This window comes from Mytilus californianus, unplaced genomic scaffold (genome assembly GCF_021869535.1).
Source record: "Mytilus californianus isolate M0D057914Y unplaced genomic scaffold, xbMytCali1.0.p SCAF_10, whole genome shotgun sequence".
NCBI classification, from domain to species: Eukaryota; Metazoa; Mollusca; class Bivalvia; order Mytilida; family Mytilidae; genus Mytilus; species Mytilus californianus.
The window spans coordinates 28,142,373-28,165,230 of record NW_026262582.1 but is presented as its reverse complement, the minus strand read 5'-3'; positions in this window follow the sequence as shown (position 1 = coordinate 28,165,230).

The following is a 22,858-nucleotide window of genomic DNA, read 5'->3' as shown; positions in this document are numbered from 1 at the left end:
CAGCTTCCCAATTGTGAACTTTCAGTTTCTATGTACCAACATTCCAGTAGCGCCTGCATACGAAGTATATATCACCCAGTTGATAAGATTTTCCAGGGCTTCTATTCCTTATCATGATGTCCTTGATAGAGGGTTGCTGCTCACAAGGAAGCTATTAAACAAAGAGTTCCAAGTGGTGTAGTGGAAACCAACCTTTGTAAATTTTACGGACGCCATCACGAGTTGACCGTTATGGAATATCCGTTTCACAGATGTAAGCGGATTGTAACTACAAACCTGTCCCCTTTTTCCCGAATGTGACCTATCGAATTAGACTTATTACTGGGTTTGTACTAACAAGAGCAACATAACGGGTGCCACATGTGGAGCAGAATCTTCTTACCCTTCCGGAGCACCTGAGATCACCCCCAGTTTTCGGTTTGGTTCGTGTTGCTCAGTCTTTAGGTTTCTATGTTGGGTTTCGTGTACTTTGTTTTTTGTTTGTCTTTTTCTTTTTTAGAATGTCCTTCTGGTATCTTGCGCCTATCTTTTGCATATATGCAAGATATGGATTATATGCATTTTCTCCCAGTTAATACGATATTCCATTAATTGTGTTTCCTATCAAGGTTTCTTTGGTAGAGGGTTGCTGCTAAGATATCCATATATTGATAATGCATATGCAAGTGCCGCTGTTATCTAGAATGTTGCTGCATAGGTTTGGAAAGATCATAAAAGAAAAGTTAGAATTATACCTTTTGTGATCAAATGTCATTGTCAATTCCTATTTGTAAGTCAAGCTATGAGGCAGACTTAACAGTATCTTTGGTATCCTTAATTTCAAGTTCGTGAAATCAATATGTTGAACATTGTCACCAAACTTGGAATTATGTATTGAGTAAACTTCATCTAGATAGCGGAGCATGAAGTTGAAGAATAATGCTAGCTTCTTTTCATTCTTCATAAAAACCTTATCTGCCTCATACATGTCATATGAGGACAAAAACACGCCAGGAACATGAGGAGCACAATTGATTTCTTCTGATTTGTCGATTGATTGGTAAAAAAACATGTCTTCAAAACAAATAAATAGGTTGTCAATCAAATAATCAAACGTCTTAATTATATTTGTTTCAGATTTTTTTTCAAATCTAAGTGGTTTGCATTTTGTTACAAAGTATGATTTGTCCAATCATTTGTTTATATGTTCCGGACCATATGAGTATTTGAACCATACGTGTATGGTTATGACCATATGTGTATACTCATATGGTCCGACCATACGCGTATGGTTAGAGCATATGAGTTTAGACTCGTTTGGTTATTAACGGGCCAAAATATATAAGTATTTTTTCCATATATGTATCAGAAACGTTTTAATAACACAATGAACTATACTTGATAAAAAAAATCCTAAAAATAACTAAAAGTGTGAGAAATAAGCTAGCAAGAGGTGCAAAATGAATTAAAAAAAAATCATTGTTGAAGGCGTATAGTTGCTAACTTTTACGTCATTTGGTCTCTGGTGGAGAGTTGTTTCATTGGCAATCATCTTTGAGTAGGATGTAAGTGTTCATTGTAACACTATTATAAATTGTATAAGATGCGACGGCAGTAAGTAAACAAACCCACGTATAAGATAAGATAATTTATTTCAATTAAAGGGCCCATGAAGAGCTAAGTAATTTGATAAAATGATTTTAATAAATGACTCAAATAATTTTGATCATCATATATGAATATAACCAACTAAATTTTAAGATATATAGCATATAGTATAGGAATCAAAATTCAGATAAGTGCACTGCTTGCGATCCTAGCCCAAAACGGCACCATTTACAAGCTGAAACCCTTCATCTTTCACATATTGTCTAAATCAGGGTGTATTTTTTTGCTTGCCTTCTCTTGTGCCTATTAATAGACTCTTTTTCGTCAGTTAGTAAAACTGTTGACTCCTTGCTTATCAGTCCATTAAGATATTTTCTGAAGTAATCTTCTCAAGTCGAAATATTGCCTTCGCAATGACAAATCGGTAATGACCTTTATAAAATGTGTTTATTATAATTTCAAATAGTGAGTAAAATTCACATGGTTAATCGAGCGTCTGGATGGGGTCCTTCATTTCTGTATTTTTAGACCATTTTTCTCTATTCTTTCTAAACTTTGCCTGTTATTCTCTATTCTTTATATTTAAGCACCCAATTATTCTCTATTCTTTATATTCAAACACCCCATTATTCTCTATTCGTTGTCTTTTTGACTATGTTTTATCTATTCTTTATATTTTATGCCCTTTATTCTGCATATTTTGTCCATTATTCCCTATTGTGTAAACCCTATTCACACCCTCTTAAACTGCTTCTCCTAATTTACTTAATCCTTTAATATTTATAACTTAATCAAATAATCCAAAATTTCCTTTTGATATCGTCTATTTAATGACATTACAGCTAAAAGGGTCATACCTTATGAAGAGTTAACTATTAAACGTCAACTTGTTAATTACCCGGACCATACGCGTTTTTCTCATATGGTCATGACCTTAAGCGTATGGTCCAAATATTCGTATGGTCCGGAACATATACATTGAACAGTCTTTATAATAAAACAAATTTTGAATAATTCTTTCAGTCAAGTTTATAATGCGGAAAAATAGTGATAGAGCAATGTGTTTGAACTATTGTAAGAGGGTAGGAAATAAGAAAGTTATCCAAACAACTAAAACATGTCGTCTGTCAATAAGTCAAAATGTCAAACAAGTTAAGAAAAATGAACTACGTGTAAAATATATACTAAACAGTTTGTAATCAATCTAGTACTTGAAATAATTTATCAATACATGTCATCTTAGTAGCAGAAAACTACACTTTTGTAATTAAATAAAATCATATATATAATAAAAGTAAACCCAATTACAGGGTATCACAAAGGAACATCGGTTGTATTATTGTCCTTCATCTAATAGTAAAATTGAGTACCTGAACACGAAGCACACTAAAGTTGCAGACGACCCATATCACTTGTTTAAGTGAAAATCGATCCCGTTATCTAATTTCATTATATAAAAAAAAAAAAACCAGCTACCGGGTTAAATCAAGTAAAGGAAACATTACATTTGGCAAAATCTGACAAATCTGGTCATAAAAAAACATGATGATATCACCGCCAAATATGTCTACTATACGAAATATGGACAATACAATGTATATTGTTTCTGTTCATTTGTTTAATATACATAAGCCCATCTGTTCATTTTTTTACTAATAAACACACATTGGTTCTGCCTATTAAAATAATTAAAACCAGCCAAACGACTAGACTATTGGTGATTTAATTCAGATGTCATTTAAAATAATTTTATGTACTTTGACATTGTTAGTCGGTTTTGATAAGTGTGCATCAAACTAAATTTGCATTATATTCATTATTATCAGGAAACTGATTTTAAGAAATTAACAGATATGATTATCATATGCTAGCTTGTGCATCCTGTTTTAAGTGAAAATAACACTTAATGATTTTAATATACACGAAGTACATGTACTTGAAGAGGAATTTCCTTGATGACGTTCTAGGAAGTACTAGTATAAGTTAAATATGTTCAAAGTCAAATCGGAATCGATTTTTTTTACTTGTCTAAGATGTCGTACGAATAATATGACATAGCAAACACAATTGCGATCTCTACAGTAAAAAACGAAAAAACGACAAACAATTCTTATGTAATATAAATTTGAATTTTACCTTTAACATCTATTTTTCTGAAAAAAAAGAACGCATAATTTCGGTTGAAATTTGGAAAATAACAAAAAGAGGAGGTTCGCTAAGGGTTCAAATGGTCCAAAAGATTGAAGCAATACAAAAGTTTATAGATAACTGATAAGCATATGCGAAGTCTAATGAGAATTTTGAGTTATCGTAAATAAACCTGATGATTATACTTTCAAAATATATCATAATATAATTCCGATCTTTATACAAGTGGCAAAATATCGACGGACGACAAACGCAATGGGTGGGCAAAAGTACTATATAACATATAAATGTATTTAGTAAAAAGTTAAAAGGGCTTTAAAATATAAACCAATAATGTAATACCACAGCTGACAATGTATGATAAATTATATTTGTGAATACAAATAATCTGGCAACAATTTTTTTTTTAAATATTTGAGTAAATATGTAAATATTCATCACAAAGTTATAGTTTGACTGAAATACGAAACACAAACTCATCCCATTTCAAGTTCAAGACGACACCTAACACTGGTTTGAGTGGAACTGTTTCTAGCTGTCGATCTCGTTATATATTTGCATTATGGAACACAGTTGCCAGACAAAATCAACAAATTACCAGATTATATCTTTAAATGTAGAGATCACGCAGGCTATGTTAAAATGAGATACAAAGAAATTTCGATGATTGGAAACTCAAATATTTAATTCAGTGCAGGTCTCGAAATTCCTCTTCTTTTCAAAAAGTCAAATAAAAACTATTGGTGATATATGGGACGATACTACGAAAATTTATAAATCTTGCAATGCAATACATCAACATCAAACAGATTAACATAACTGTATTTCGGAATACTCACAAAGTAAAAAATCCATACCACAAACATAAATGCAAAAAAAAAAAACCAAACAAAAAAACAAACAAAAACAAAAACAAAACAATGATGTTCAACGCACTTTAAAAGTCACACAATCAAAATTAGTGAAAACTTAGTTTCGAAATCCCGATAATAAAATATTTGAAATCAACAATTTGACATTTAACTGTTTATAATTAACCATAAACAGAACTAAGACCCCTCAGTTGCACACAAAAATGGAAAAATGTTATAGCGAGCACATAAATTGGGGGAAAAATAGCTAAATGTCAGTAAACTACGTATTAGTTTAAAAGTTAATTTTTTAATGGAAATGTATATTTCGAAAACAGACTTCAAATAATACATATGTCAGACGGAACATGTCACTTATTTGATCAAAATAACAATATTGAAACACTTGAGCGTTCATTTTATCAATTTATCAATGAAAAACCATTGATAAAAATAGTTGTCAGAAATTTACAACTTAAAAAAATAACGAGACACTTGTTGAAAAGAATATTCTATTAGGAATCTATACAGATAATCCAAATAATACAATTTTTAACACAATACTATCTATTTTAGATTTGGCAATTTTAACCGGAAAATACGTAATTCTGAAAGCAAATCAAAAATGTTTGGTAACATATGAGTAATTCTCTCTTTCTCTCTACATACAGATAGATTTTGTGAACTTATTTGTTGAAAATTACATTTTTTTAATTGATGATTGAGTGTTGGTGTTTAACTTCACTTTAATCACTATTGACTATATCGTAGAAGTCAGGTTTTATTGGTAAGAAGCCAGAGTGCCCGGAGAAAAATACCTTCGTCTGGCAGAAAATTTCGTGGCTTGTCTGTTATTATTTCTTTAATGCATACCAATAAAGATCAAAATACTTATGAATCTTGAGTGACTTCATAAGAATGTTCAAGAGCTTAGGCCAAGAGCGGAAAAACTGTGGGTATATAAATATATTACATTATATTAATATGTATTTGTTCCTCTTTTGTCGATAGATTTTGATTGTGTATTCTATTATATGATTGGATTGGTAGCGTGCTTGCCTGAAATTATAGAGAAGGACTTTAGTTTGAAGAATTTTTAATGTAATTAATATTAAATGCTGCTACACCTGTAGGCACACTTATCCTATTTATGTGTTGTTTTATTTATTGAATAATTTATATTCGTTTGAGCTTGGCGAATTAGAATTTAACTCATCAGATACAACCTTAAACAAATACAAACAAACTGTATTTATATTTAACACAACTAGATTAAACCGCATTAGGAATACATCTGTTACTGGTTTACACTTGCTTCGAATTTTACAACACCGTTGAATATTATAACTTAAAAGTTAATCAACAAGTAGAAATAAACGAGAAGAATCATACATCTTTAAACACTGATTATCTAAATCGTAATTATATTCCATTTCAATTTCTTACATTAAGTAGGGAAACCTTATGCTTTTGTTCAATCGACATTTGAACATTTTGCTAGCATAGGTAATTTCCAAAAAGATTAGACTTGACTTATTTTCCATCCTTGAAGATATTTTGTATTCAAGACATTCGTTATTTTCTGAAAAATGGCATACGTTCGGTGTAAAATGGAAGGTAATACTTATGTCTGTAGGGCACTGTGTCAATGAGATCATCGTACTGTTGCATGATATTCACCCACTGAAGATGAGAAACATGAAAAAAGCGAAGCAGGCATTTTATGCAAATGTGCAAATATACGTACATCGACATACAAGAGAACCATTCTTTTTATTTGCATAACAAAATGAAATGCCTTTTGTGGGATGAATGAAAGATAAAACATCAACTGTACAATTTAAAGCGTTTATAATACCATTGAAATCTTATCTTGGCTGCTAGATACTTATAATTGTCACATTAACCTATTATGTTTGTTTGTGTTGCTAACCCAATTGTGTCAATATAACGAAATTCCAACAACTGCAATACACGTGGAAGGTTATAAAACTACGTTTAATCCTCACAGCCTTCAAAAATGTCTGCACCAAGTCAAAATAATTCCAGTTGATTCAATTTTCATCGTTGGTTAATAAAGTCTAACGTTTGATTTTGTCTGTTTTTATGTACCTCCACTTTTTGACTGCACCGGGATTTCGGTTTTTTTAGTTACTATTTTCTTATCATATGATTTCAGATAAAATTGCTATTGGTTTTTTTTCCATTTAGTATCAATATTTCATTGACCGACTTTCTGTGTAGTAGAGGATTATCAATGTTTCAATGATTTTATTCGATTTTTGTTTATATTTGTTTAATTATCATTTTCAGTACGTCAGGTTTACTTTATAAATTCATAGACAGATGTAACATTACCATATCGTATTAATAACAACAAATCCAAATGAAAGAGTATAGATATACTCTTTCAACTAATAGTTTAATTTCAAAAATTCGTTGCAACACAGGACAGTGTTTAATTAAACAGAGGTTAACTTTACATTTGAAAATTCATTTTCTTCAAACCGGAAATTTTATCATTATTTTTTTTTATATTTATAACTGGTGTATCGATTAAACTAGCATTCGCATCAACAAAAGGAAGCAATTAGCATATTTTGTGCACGGTTAGTAAAAATCTGGTATGTTTATGATATCTGCAACTTTAAAAAATTGAGGTAGAGGACTTACTTTTGGTGATAAATTTAAGTCAGATTTCATTTAAATGTGGAATATCAAGCCAATTTGATTCCATCCCTATTAAGTTAAAGTAAACATATTTAGGTAGACTTAGTTAATGGAATCTGTTAAAGTTTTCACGACATGTGTTTACTAACGAAGCTTCCTAAGCCATGTTTAATTGGAAATATTTTGAAAATTAAATTTATCATTTTATTGAATATGATGCATCAAGTCGTGTGATAACTTTTTGAGCTAGTCTGGATTTAAATTTAACTTTTAGTTATATATATATATAAATGTGGAGAAAAAAAAACTGTTGCTTTTTATGAATTTTTAGTGTAATTGTGTTATGTATAAAAAATAACAATTTTTGATTGTATACGCTGGAAGTAATTTTCTAGATTTATCTTCATCAGGAATACTCAAAGCCAAATATTTGGGAGTTTACTATGTATATCCTATATAAGTTAAGAAACCTGTGCGGAGCAATATGATGAAAAAGGAACTATACACAGTAGCTAAGTCAACATGCATGAGGGATTGGAACCCGAGTTTCTTAATAATTTGTATTTATTTTGAATAGTCAATTTAAGAAAAAGGCATTTCATAAATTCTGTCAGTTTATAAGCATTTTAAATACTGACCCAATGATATCCTCGGTGAATAATTATCCACCATTAGCGATAACCAACTTGTGCTATAAAAATGTAAATAACAATTGTATGCGTCCGAATCATTTTAAAACTTGCTGGCCCATACAGGGATGTATTAAATAACCATATCAGTTCAAACAGTTATTCCAAAACGTTTTACTGACGATTTAGGTCTAAAGGTATCTAAGAAACTATAGCATGATCAATGCCTTAATAATTGAGTACTTAAGTTGATACAGGAAAGCGCCTCACTGAAAGCAAACTTCATTCTTTAACTTTTTTTTCAGATTACAGATGAAGAATTATTGTCTCACGTGTATTTTCTTCTGTCATATTTTACGTCGCATAGAAGCTGGTAAGTATTGAGTGTCATTATACATGACTGACATCAACATATTTAATAACTCATATATGAGGAAGCAGCTAAAGCTTATTCTTTGTTTATTTGATACAATTTCATAAGATTCTTATATTTAAACATTGAATCATTCCAGATACTTTTATTCAACAGCACTGATTTTTTTTAGATATTTTTCGCTCGACAGTAATCCCGAGGTTAAGTGTGATTTAACGGTTATTCCATTGTATGTTTAGTTACCGTTATTTCAATCACAACTTTCCTACAGACGGGACCCTTTATAGCTTTGCAAAGGGGGGATACAACTGTGAATGTTGATGACTGTGTATTGAACAAACATCTTTTTTTTTTTTGTTTTGTACATGTAGTAGTTTCACACATGCACTGCATATTTGTGAACATTTTTAATGTGAATTTGTCATATGTTACATTTTGTTTTATTAGTATAAAATATTTGTTAAGTCATTATTTGAAAAATGGCAAAAAATCTCTTGTTCTTTTTTTTAACATTCACGAAACTACCTGATAACAAAGATAATAAGTGGGCATTCACAAACCGTAAGTCGGAGAAATACACACATATACATAAAACCAAAACGACCCCCCCCCCCCCCCAAAAAAAAAATCCCATCTTATAAAACCCAATATCTGTAACAGAGTGCAATACAATGTTTTGAGTGATACATTGTAAGATAATCATGCTGTTTGATAATTAATTAAAATTATATTGTTGACAGAAATTTGAAATACTACGGATTTTTTACCCCAAGGAAAAGATTACCAAAGCTGTCAAAACCTTTTAAGTTTTTGGTTTCTCACTGCACTTCAAGTTGGTACTCTATTTGACATTTTAACCCCACTGATTGGATAGTCACTGATAAGTCTTTTGTAGACGAAACGTGCGACTAGCGTACATTTTAATCCTGGTATATATGATAAGTTTAATAATTACTGCATGTTAACTTAAATAAACGAACAAAAAGTTATTTCATTTTCAGCCAGTTATACTTCATCACAAGAGACTTTTTGTGGATGTTCGACTACAATCACCGCGTTGGTGATAACCATTGTATTTATAGGAGCTGGAATTGTAACATATGTGCGTAAGTACTGTTTGTATTGTACGGAATCAAAACAACATGCAGAATAAAAACATTTCAAACAACAAAAGAAGGAAATGGTTTATCAATCTGTTAAAATTGGGCTTTGACTTAGCTCTCAGTGACACCAAGTATAATTGAATCAGTATTTTAAGTGTTTTTAAAATAATTCATTTGTTTTTAAGCACTTTGGTGGGTCTACCCTTTTTTCAATTCATTTGTATAGTTGTTCACATGTTGTCACATCCCTGTTTCTAACTTTAACGTCTTGTAGTCGTGTAATTGGTTGTAATGTAACCTACGAAACCTCTGTATTGTGTTATGTAAGGAGAAAGGCACCAATATAAGTCAAATAAAAACAAATAACACTATAGCCGAATAACCGCAGAAAAACGACGAAAAGACAACAACAATAACACAGATATTGCACAAAAAAAGATGAAACAATACGAACCGAACATAAAAACCGGGACTACGTGAGGTGCTCTTAAAAGGGTAAGCTCTACCTATTCCAAATAAAAAGACGTTTTGGTCTACACTAATCAGACAGCTTTCCTGGTAAACGTAAACAAAAAATTAATGCCCCAAAATCTTAAGATCAATATACAGTTAAGCTTAAGCTTTTCAAAAATGACGTAAATTGTTCTAGTCTTTTTACTCATCTTTTTTCGGTTTTAATGCTCTTCAACTTTGTATTTGATTTTGCCCTTCAACGGTTTTGAATCGAGCGCCACTGATGAGTTTAATGTAGCCGAAACGCGCGTATGGTGTTCCGAATTAATTGCCTTTTATCTTTAATGAGTTTACTGCAAAACATAGTATATCTAGTAATAACTTCAATAGACTGTCAGCGATTTGTCATGAATACCTATTTCTCTATATAGTAGAATATATACCCCGTTAAACATATACAGAGTCAACCTCTGCCAACTGTTGTTAGTCTTTCAGTAAAATGTGCCAAGGTTATGGTAATTGAGTTTAACTCTTTTTAATTAATTGAAATTACAGGACACCTAAAGAGAAGCTACAATAGGCGGTATGTCTAATGTTTAATAATTTAATGAACGCTGCTTCAAATTAAAATAGCTGTCCTTAGTTTTCATAAATTCAACTTTCCAAAAACAGTATACGCTAAATAAGATTTAGTTAAGAAAATAAACCGAAGGTGTTGCATGATTTGAAAAGAAAAAAACATTATGTGATTAAACAAGCATTTGAGACATAAGAACTAGTCAGATATCGTTATGTATGATGGAACACCATTTTGATAACTAGTGTTTTAAAGTTTCAACTTTTCAAAGGTATGATAGCCTTATTCATGTTATTCATTCGAACGTAAATACTGTGGTGGATTGAGGTAAATTTGCATTTTCGTTGATATTCAAAGCAAAAATTATGCATACAACCTTATAGAAAGATTATAATTTGTTGAACATTTAAATTCGTGGATTATCTGTACCCATGAAACCTACGAAAGTAAGTGTCCAACAAAAATATAATGTATCCACAGTTACTGTATTGACTAAACGATTAAAGCAGAACACACTAATATAAAATTTTCAACTGTTTCCACATTAAAGATGTGTTCGAATATATAAATTCGATTTTAATTTTAGAATTCGAACTTTAATGAAGATCAAGGGATCAAGGACAGGTACTGAAAATGCTTACTGTGTAGAAATTAATGACGGAATTGAGATGAAACCTGTAATTCGAGGTATGAAATTAAAAATTTTATAAGAAATTGTTTCATCAATGTAGACAAGAATTGTAATGGTAGCTTTGAACTTTGGGAAAAACATCATTGCTCCAAAAAACAGGCATCACCATGGCTTAACTAGATACGAAAAACAGCAATCGCAAAACATTACTTTGAAATTTAAGGACTCGGATACATGAACCCCTTAAATAACGGAAATGTACAAATAAAATGTTGGATGTGTAACGATTGATATTGTAGTCTTGAATACATGATTTGTTATTTAGTTGTTACTAGTTTTGAACATGTTGAACTAACTGTCGGAAACTGCGAGTACTCTAAGATCTGTACCTAGTGATTTATTTGTTGTTAAGTATAAGGGATGATATATACCCTGGCAAGTCCTGTCTGTGCTTATGTTTAATATTTTTTGTGTATCCATTAGATGAGTTAATAGATATAGGAAGATGTGGTATGAGTGCCAATGAGACAACTCTCCATCCAAGTTACAATTTATAAAAGTAAACCATTATAGGTCAAGGTACGGCCTTCAACACGGAGCATTGGCTCACACCGAACAGCAAGCTATAAAGAGCCCCAAAAAATTATTAGTGTAAAACCATTCAAACGGAAAAAACAACGGTCTAATCTATATAAAAACGAGAAACGAGAAACACGTATGAACTACATAAACAGACGACAACTACTGTAATCAGATTCCTGACTTAGGACAGGTACAAACATTTGCAGCGGGATTAAACGTTTTAATGGTACCAAACCTTCTCCCTTTTCTGAAACAATAGTATAACATCACAACATAGAAAAACACACTATAAAATATCAATTGGAAGGCTTAACTCAATAAAAAAAAACGTAAATTAACACACAATGAACGAATAAATTTGACCTGTGACACCTGAATGCAAATACACGGTTAATAAAAAATTACAAGGGATAAATAATTAAAGTCAAAAGTAAATAAACAGGTTTAAACAAAGTATGATACATGTATCACTGTGAAAATTTAAAACAATTTATAGAAAATCATCACTTTTGAAGAAAGTGCGATTTGAGAGTACTTGCAGTTACTGACAGCTAGTTAAAAGCCAAAACAATTAATAATAAAAAATCATGCATCAGAGACTAAAATCAACTAAAATACATCCCAGGGATTTAGTTAGAAGTGACTTCTTTATAGATAAAAATGAACGTGTGTGTGTATCTTTGCCTTTTTCAAGTAATTTGATTGTTGTTTTTATGATGTGGTGTTACACCAATTTTCCAGGTTGGGGTTGGTTGAGCGTTCACGAACATGTCAAACCTACCACATTCTGTATTTGCATGTCCCATGTTCAAAGATTGTTGTTGGTTCATGTCTGTCATATTCGTTTTTCTTTTGTCATAAATTAGGCAGTTAATTTTCTCATTTGAATTATTTCATATCTTTTATGTCAGGGCCTTTTATAGCCAACCGTGTGGCATGGGTTGTTTGCATTGTCGAATGCTTTGCAATGGCCTATATTACTTTAGTCCACAGCATTTGAACTTTGGTGGATAGTTGTCTCATTGGCAAACATATAACATCCCCTTATTATTAATATAAAATGCTGCTCCGACATTACCTTCTCTGTGTGAACTAAAGTCAACTATATTCAATTTACTATGAACTGACGTCAAATGTAACGGATTCCCGGGGGTAAAAAAGCATCTGTATTTAAAGCTATTAAATGTTTACGTTTTACAGATACAGATCAACAGATCAACGGTTTCTAAATGATAATAAAATTTCATAAAAAAATCATAAACTTTGCCGTAAAAGAGTATGACAATATCTTTGAAAAATATACTTTATTCCTGGTGGTGTACTCTATATCTGTACAAGTTGACCTTGGATTATACATTGTTTCTCAATAATATACATTTTGTACATATTCTGTTTTTGTTATCAATTAAGTATAATTAAAGCCATGATTTTATATATTGCAGATAATATCGAAGACGAACATGTTTACGTACCAACCAAAACAGGTAATTTAACTCCTTCTGTGAATGGTGCTTGTGGAACTTTCTTTAAATTTACAGAACAAGATTCCAAACCTGATAAAACAGAAACGAACGTTTATGAAATTAACAGTATCATCAGTAAGAAAAATATAAAATTGAAATCATCACCGAATAAAATAAAATTTCATGTTGATGTTAATCTTTGTGAAGGAAATACAAAACTGAAATACTCACCGCATTATGCAGAAACTCATTTTTATGAAAATGACGGTCAAGAAATGTGAAACTTGAATTTTCACCTATTACAGCAGAAACTGATTTCGATGATAATGATGGTCAAGAAAATGTGAATCTTAAATTTTCACCTGATACAGCAGAAAATCATTTTTATGAAAATGACAGTGATGAAAATGTGCTGCTTACATCCTCTATGGATAAAAAAGAAACTCATTTTTATGAAAATGAAGGCCAAGAAAATGTGAAACTGAATTTTTTCCCGGAATATACAGAAAAATATCTGTAATAAAAATATAGAATTAAATTAAATTAAACTAATATTTATGAAAATGACGGTCAAGAAAATGATATACCGTATTCGTCACCTGAAAAAGCAGAAATTCATTTTTATGAAAATGACCGTGCGGAAATTGTTCTCCTTTCTTTTGCTATTAATAAAGCAGAAAATTAATTTTATGAAAATGTCTGTGCGGAAAATGTGCCCCATTCTTCTTCTACAGATAAAACAGAAACCCATTTTGATGAAATTGAAATTGATGAAAAAGAGAAACTTAGTTATCTTAAAGATGCAACAGAAACTCAATTTTATGAAAATGTCTGTGAAGAAAATTTGACACTTACTTCTCCGGATAACACAGATATTCATTGTGAAGAGTGAAGAAAATAACAGTGAGGAAAATGTTAAACTGAACTATGTTGAGCTCGATTTCAACAAAGCAGATAACGATTTTCACCGGTTAAATATTGATCTACCACAGAACGAGGCAGGATACATAAACTTGTCATTAAAACAATAGAATAAAGTTCTGACTAAAGTGAATCGTTGTCAACATTTCATGCTTCTAAGGTTCAAATTGCGCTTTGTAATAAGGTTTCTTAAAATGTTGTCTTAAGCGTTATAACTTATGTTTTGGGATAGTATTATCAGACAAATACTGCAATTTCGGAAATCAGATGTCATTGAAGTTTAGTACAGCATGATATTTCACAATAAGGAAAAACCAATCGGCAATACAAGTTATATAAGGCCCTGCAATGACAACGGATAAACAATTCAAATGAAAAAAACTTATGACCTGATTCAGGAACAAACCATTTTGGACTAGCTGTCAGCAACTGCGAGAACTCTCAGATGTGTACGTGGTGTCGTATTGTTGTTCGGATGTATAAGTACCCTGCCACGTCTACTCAGTGTTTTTATTAGATATAGTTCTTGTTTGAATCGTATTGATGAGTTAAGTCCTTAACTACTTTTTTTAATTGATTGTTCTTATGTTTTACTGTTATACCACTGTCCCAGGTTAAGGGATGGTTGGCGCTCCTTCAAAAAATTTAACCCCACCACGTTCTGTATATACCTGTTCCATGTTAGGAGTCTTTAATTCAGTGGTTGTCATTTTTTGTTGTATATCATATTTGTTTTCGCTAATTATTTAACACATAAATCAGGCCGTTAGTTTCCTCGTTTGAATTGGGATACATTTGTCATTTCGGGGCCTTTTATCATGTTTATGCGGTATGGGTTTTACTCATGGTTGAAGGTCATACGTTGACCTATAGTTGTTAATTTATGTGTCATTTGAACTGTTGTGGATAATTGCCTCATTAGCAATTATACCTCATCGTCTTATTTCATTAAGAGTATAAGAATAGCGGAGTACTTTATGACAAAACTACTCTTTGGCAGAAATCAATGATTCTCTAATACATACTGTGGTCAATCAAAATTCAAGTAGGAATTAAAGGAAACACAAAAGAAAAAGCAACAATTCGTAGAGTAATAAACTTGATAGCTCTGATTGTGATTCAAAAAGATAAAATATAAGTTTGTTCGTAGTCGTTATGACCAATTGTTAAATTCGAAGAAGTTAAAAGCTGTTAGAAGACGTAAAATTTGCTTCATATTAAGTTGAAAATTAATGTATTAATTCCTTTAATAAACCAACATATTTGTTTAAAAAATCAAAATAATAGCCAACAGTGTAATTAGTACTTTTCATTAAGAGTATAAGTATAGCGGAGTACTTTATGACAAAACTACTCTTTGACAGAAATCAATGATTCTCTAATACATACTGTGGTCAATCAAAATTCAAGTAGGAATTAAAGGAAACACAAAAGAAAAAGCAACAATTCGTAGAGTAATAAACTTGATAGCTCTGATTGTGATTCAAAAAGATAAAATATAAGTTTGTTCGTAGTCGTTGTGACCAATTGTTAAATTCGAAGAAGTTAAAAACTGTTAGAAGACGTAAAATTTGCTTCATATTAAGTTGAAAATTAATGTGTTGATTCCTTTAATAAACCAACATATTTGTTTAAAAAATCAAAATAATAGCCAACAGTGTAATTAGTACTTTTTTAATAAATCCGACTGAATTTATTTCAATAAGTTATTCTAGTGATTTTATCTGGTGACAATTGTTTTTAATGTCAAAGATAAAACAATACCTACTTTAGAACAAAATATTTCATTTCCTATTTTGACAGGAAAGGGCTTAAAACAATATATTAAACTGACCTCATTGATTATTCAAAAACAATACGTTTAGTACATTTTCCCCAGTGACAAATAGCAGGAAGTATTTGTAAATATGTTGTTTTGATTATGTACTGTTATCACTTTTTGGAAACAAAAAAAAAAAGGAAACGTGGGTTATATTTCTGTGATTAGGGTCACAGTGCTATCAAACGTGCAATATATATACGTTTTCTTGAATGTTCCTGAAATTTCATTCAGTAAAGGTTGCAGAGCCGTTATCAACTATCATCCTAATTTTGGAAACATTACAAATTAAAAACCCGTTGTGCGGTTATCAAAAATGAGCAATACCCATACGCATAAACAGCTAACAAAGGCCCCGAAAATACAAATGTACAACAATTTAAGCAAGAATACTAACAGCCTGGTGTAGGTACAAAACAATGAACGAAAAACAATCATGATATAAAGCAATTTAAGACAACCACTGAATTACAGGCTCCTGGCATACAGAATGTGACGGAGTTAAACATGTTCCAAGGTCCCAAACCCTTACCTTACCTGAAGAAGTATGTCTAACACTTGACGCGAGTTTTGTACACATAAGAGTGAAACTCAAAAGAAATCCAAATCATTAAAGAAATTGAAGAGCATTGAAAAAAACGAAAAAGATATTCATAGTTTTTTATATATAATTATGTAGAGGGGACCATATTTATCAAAAACAAAGATATTTTCTCCGTCCCCAGTAATTGTTATTAAATATTAAATAGTGAAAATTAGCAAATAAATGATTTTGAATTTTTCATTAAGATACAAATTGAATCTTTTTCAGTGATTTACATTTCATAAATATCTTTTAATTCAAAATATAAATCGGCGGAATCTATGCCAATTTTAATACAAAATACATGATGACGTATCTGAATGCCTCAAATAAAGAAAACATCTATATTTCTAATTAAATGGCGATATATAGTTTACGTGGTCGTAATGCAGAAAATCCTCACTGTAGAGGATGTATTAAGGTGAGGTTTAGGAAATTGTGTAAGATGTTTGGACTTCTTGGTGTTTTTCCTACGATACAGGGTAAAATATTCTGCCCCATAACATCCATTTTTGTCTTTTCGAACACGACTCCAATAGCTCATTTAAAAGATCAAATATCTCTAATCAGCTTCATAACCTATCAATATTGTTAAGTTAATTTGTTCCTTTTTATCCTTTTCCGACTTAAAGTATCAATTTTAAGTTCAATTCTTTTTTAATTTCACTGTAGTAAATGCTTAATAATACAAAAAAATCCATATGTTTAGCTTAATAAATGAAATTAATATAAATAGAAATATTCAATCAAAATCATGAAGATAATTTCGAATCAGAGAATTAATTCAAAGAGGGATAAGTTGTGTTACTTTGAACTCAAAAATATTTTTAATACATTTCATTCATAGTTCAAAAGATATAAAGGAAATAAACACTTCTACTGAATCGTTTGCACTAGAAACGTAAAAAAAATAATAACCAAACATAATATTGAAAAACATAACTAATTATTTTTATTGAACTGTTATACGTCGATTAGGACTCACAAACATAGTATTTCAAGGGGAAGCATCCTCTGTAATAATTACAGAGCATGTTTCCACTTGAAATACTATAATAAACAATGACAAATAAATTGTTCATGTCAATTTTGGACCTGAAATATCCTAAATCAGTCAGATTGATTATGTTTTGAGCTATATAACCTTAAAATGTTTATACTTAGTTAGTTACCAGGGTTAAAACTGTGTACGACAAAAGACTCACCAAGGACGTTCAAATCATTTAAGATAAAAGACGTCCAAATAAGGTACAAAGTTGAAAAAATATTGTTACAGAGAAATTAGTATACAATTATATTCAATGATAGTGCATGCATTAACATTTATGAAACAAATACAGTACATTTAACTGTGTATGTTTACATGTAACTGGTTAAACTTAACTTAGTATAGTAAATATACTACTTTACAATTTGCAAATATGTATTATCTATTTCAGCTAAATCTCCACCACTATATTTCCAAGGCATCGTTATTTTAGTACTAATGATAACTATTACAGTCCTATGACCTGGGATTGGATTATATGTTTGTAAGTTCACAGTGGTTGGTTTAGTTAATGTAATGACAAGTAATAGGAATAAATAACAAAAAAAAATGAACTTTAACATCGAAATATTAGACTTCATGTCCCAAATCAAAGACAAAACGAAATTAATTTTCCATAATTATAGAGTATAATACCAGTAGTATTAAGGGAAAACAGTAGTTTTTTTTCTCAATAGGCGACAATACTAACATTTTGTAAATTGACTACTTTGTATAAAAAAAAATCTTGACCAAAACATTCATGAATGATAGTTTCGGTACTTTATTTTTCTGCTTTGTAAATTTAAATTGAATGGTAGCATGACCATCTTCAAACGGAGCTTGTTTATTGTATCCATGGCAACCGTCATTTTTCATCAAAATGAAAATTTGGAAGCCCTTTCGAATAATAAGCAAATAAATATTTTCCTGTGTTTCAAAATTTATATGCAAGTAAACACACCACAGTTATTCATAAATAAATAAAAAAATATATTATACCCTTACATCTAATCACGGTACTCCAAGGATGACGTCCTTCACCTGCATTTGGTTACAAAAAAGTCCAACCGAATGACGGGAAAATGTTATACTACTTTTTTTCCCTCAAATCTTTTCATTCATATTTAATGATGACTGTATAATATGTCTTTGATTGTTACACACTATACAGAGGATGATATCAGTAACACTTATGTTCAATGTCGAAGAATACAGTAAGCATGATCGATGTTTATTAGAATACGACTGTTATCATTTATCATCTAAATAAACGGTCAATGCTTATAAATGGAATGTAAGATTTTTCTTTCTTCAATTTCAGGTTACATGAAACAGATGCAAAAGAAAAGGTGAAATTCTCTTTTATACGGATATAATATAGGAATATCAAGATCAAGTGGATACTCTCAATTTTCATTTTTTTGTCTCCGAATTTAAAGACTATAAGCAAAATTGGTCTTGGACAGTAATCTATTATTTGGCGGAAACGTTTAGTCATAAAGTTTGTCATGTATTTCATTTGTGTCTTTGCACATGTAGAACATTCTAAATTTTTGTTGGGTGAAACATGACATTTTTGTTATGCTTTGTTTTAATTCATTCCTTCGTTTTTAATGTAATGCTTAATGTTTTAGATTAGTTTATCACCTTTTTTAATTCCAAATTGGAAAACGTACATTTTACAAAATTAAAATTGGTAAAGTGGTTAGCAATTTGCTTATGGTGTTATGGTGTTTTCAAGAATTGTGCTTGCCTCACTCACATTTAAATATTATAATGAATACGATCATTTTAGGAACATACTTGCAAATAGTTTTCAAAAACCTGAAGGATTTAGGGATGAAAGCGCTGATTATACAGAGATAACTGATACATACAATATTGCAAGGTATAAACTAAAACTAAAACAATTACCAAAGAAATGATAATATTACAATTGGATTTAACTATCTTTTTGAAGGTAGCAATTCTAAACGACAGGCGGTACAAAAGGGTTCAATCAGTTCTGGTTTCATTGGTTTCGTACTAATACGATTTAGATATCACTTTACGATAGTAAATGTTGTTTCTTATTTGTGTATGTGCAATGAAACTAGAACTGCAATTTTCTTTGTCCATTTTACTTTAACACACTTGGTTACCTTTTTGAAACCCTTATCAAATTTGATGATCAAAAGTATTGTGACCATTTGTTCACTTCAGTTCCTCTTCTTAAAAGTATCTTATGAAGGTAATTCAAGAAATTCATATCGAGCATACTATTTTAGTAGCAATTGTGCACCGCTCAGGTGACCCTTTTTCGATCTAAGTTGGTGAAGTTGAAGTGTATTAAAGGACAACATAAATATTTTTTGACCAAAAACAAAAATAATTTTAGGGAAAAGTTGTATCATTACATATACCACATTTCGCAACATTGATTGAACCACATCTGTAATTTTGATCGCCTCGATGAATCATTTTGACCATTTGATAACTTGAATTCGTGGTCTCAGACGTATCAAATAAAGGTAATTGTAGGAACACATATCGTGCACACTATTTTAGAAGTAATTCTGGACAGTTCTGGTGTCGATTAGATTGACCAAAGACGATCATATTTTCAGAAGAACGTCTGCATGTTATTTATTGATATACACCCAGTCACCACTACTCTCGGATGCATTACAAATAAGATTCTATTCAATTTAATTAAAGACGTTTGTGATTTCTTGTTCTGTAAATCAAGATATAGCATATGCAATCAAACTTTTTCTTGTTTATATTTTTTAGATATAAATTGTTTACCAAAAAACAACATACACAATTGACCATATTCAAAAATGGATAAACAAAACAATTCAAATGATGAAACTTGTAAATATGTTTAACTTTTGCATGAAAAATTGAGGATAAAAACGGGGAATGTGTCAAAAAGACAACAACCCGACAAAAAAAGCAGAAAACAGCCGAAGGCCACTTATGGGTCTTTAACACAATCTGCAAGGCTACTAGGCTACAATCCGTCTCAATGATGTTGTCTGTAATATACATGTTCTTGTGTTGCTAATAAAATAAATGTAATATCTTATAATTTTACTTATTTCAGAATATGATAACCCGATTTTATCAACTGTCACAAGAATTATTACTGAAAATAAAATTACATTCATGGTGTCTACAGAACATACATCAGCATCCTTGAACAAGGAAAAAAATATTTCAGACAATTTGATGATGGATATGAACATCCTTACACCTCGCTGATTGTTGATAAACGAGCTGAAGACGATCGTGCCTATCTCACCATCAAAGGAAACTCAAACTATGAAAACGAAAATCCTTTTGAGAATGTTGCATTTGGACGTTACTTGGAATTCCCGTAGCACGAATCTTCACTAAATAAACAAAATATAAACTTTGTTAATGCGAATGACGGTCAGGAAAAACCGAATCTGAAATCTGGTATGAACAATTTACTCAATTCTTCCATTATTCATATTAGGCTGAATTCATACAAGAGCTTCTGAGGAAGAATGAAAATAAGCTAGCATAATCTTTTAACTATACCTTCCGCTATAGAGATGATGTTTATTACTAAATTATTAAAAGTTTGATGACTATGTTGAACGCAATTGAAGCAAAGGCTTCAAAAATAACAGTTGATTCTGCCTCATATCAACAAAATAAAAAGTTAAGAGATACATCATTTTCAAATTGACCACATTTTCGTAACCTATATCATGACCACCAATTTTCAAGAGAAAATACAAAACCATACATATATTATAAGACAAATTTTGAAAAGGTTCCTGATTTTGTATAGGCACTTAAATGTGTGAAGAGTTTATTTAGTTTAATCGAGTACTCAATATTTTTTTCCATCTTAATGAGCGGTATAACACAATAGAAATTGTTTGGGACGCCGTTTTATATATATAAGTTTCGAAAAAAGTACTCAACTCTTCATCAATGGACACCTCTTATAACTTTGACCTCAAAAAAGAAATTTGCCTCTGCGATTTGTATTTACAATTGGAATTTCTGATTTGATGGCAATGGGTTACGAATGAAAACTTACCAAAAAGAGTACCAGAATGAGAAAGATTACTCATAAATGAAACGACATACAGTTCATAGTGTTCTTTTTGTTTGTCTTTGTATAATTTAAAACCTTTACTCTTTAGTGTATATTTTGTAATATCCTTTTGGCATGGCTCGGTATATATACATTCCGCCATTGTGTTATTGTGCTATGGTCATTTTTTTGTATTTTTGCATATATGCTTTGTCTATAGATTGTCTATATGCAAGTTTGTTATTCTTTGTTTCGTCAATGACATAGTTGTTTGTTTTTAAAGTGATTAAGATTAAAGCACAATATTGACTGCTGTACCCCAATTTTTAACATAGTTACCAATAATGTCTGTTTGTTTTGCTCACACATTGGTTTGTTGTAATTATAATGGAGTTCTATGCGACTGTCATACAAGTGAGAAGATTAACTAGCTATAGCCTGCACCAAGTCAGGAATATGACAGTTGTTTTCCATTTGTTTGATGTGTTTAAACTTTTGATTTTGCCGTTTAATAAGGGACTTTTCATTTTGAATTTTCCTTGCAGTTCGGTATTTTTGTTATTTTACTTTTCATTCGATTGGGATGAACAAAGTGTTTTACATACCTTACATTCGAGTGTGTGTACATACACTTTTGTTAATACTGATGTGAATGGAAACATTGTTTAGTTGTATATACCAGTATAGAACCAAATATAACACAGCAAAGTATTACATTATCTAAAATCATGTTTTCATATTATTTTAGAAATTGTATTACTTTTTTAGAACCATTCTAAAAAAAAAAACGTAACTTTCTAAATAACAAACTTTACCAAAAATTTCAATATTTTGCTTATCGAGAGTATAAGAATTTAAATGTAGATGTCTGATTATTGGCCGTTCCTGTTTAATTATTTAAGCTTTGAACTTGGTGTAAACATGTTGCGGTCTATATTTGACTGCTTAAATGATATGATGTTGCGTTTACGTCGTCTGGTCTTAAAAGTACTGAACGTGAGTTATTCCCGAATATGACTGTTTTGCTGAGTGTGAATTTACATTGCTATTAGACGTTTCTCAGAATTTATGCATCCAATATTCATGTATTTAGTTATGATGTTTCATTTGTAATTCTAGTTGGATATTGTTTTATGTCTTATCGTTTGTGGTTTTAATTCTATTTTTTTTCTATATGTATGTAAAAGTAAAGATAAATACAAATAATTACGCCATTACTAACACAATTATATATTAATATTCTTGTAATGGTTAGAAAAAAAAATCAAAGAACACCATTACAAACTTAATCCCATTTATATTCTATTTCTAGAAATTTACCTGTGACGTCACTTTTTTTTACGTTGATACATTCGTGTGACGTACAGTTCATAATTCTATT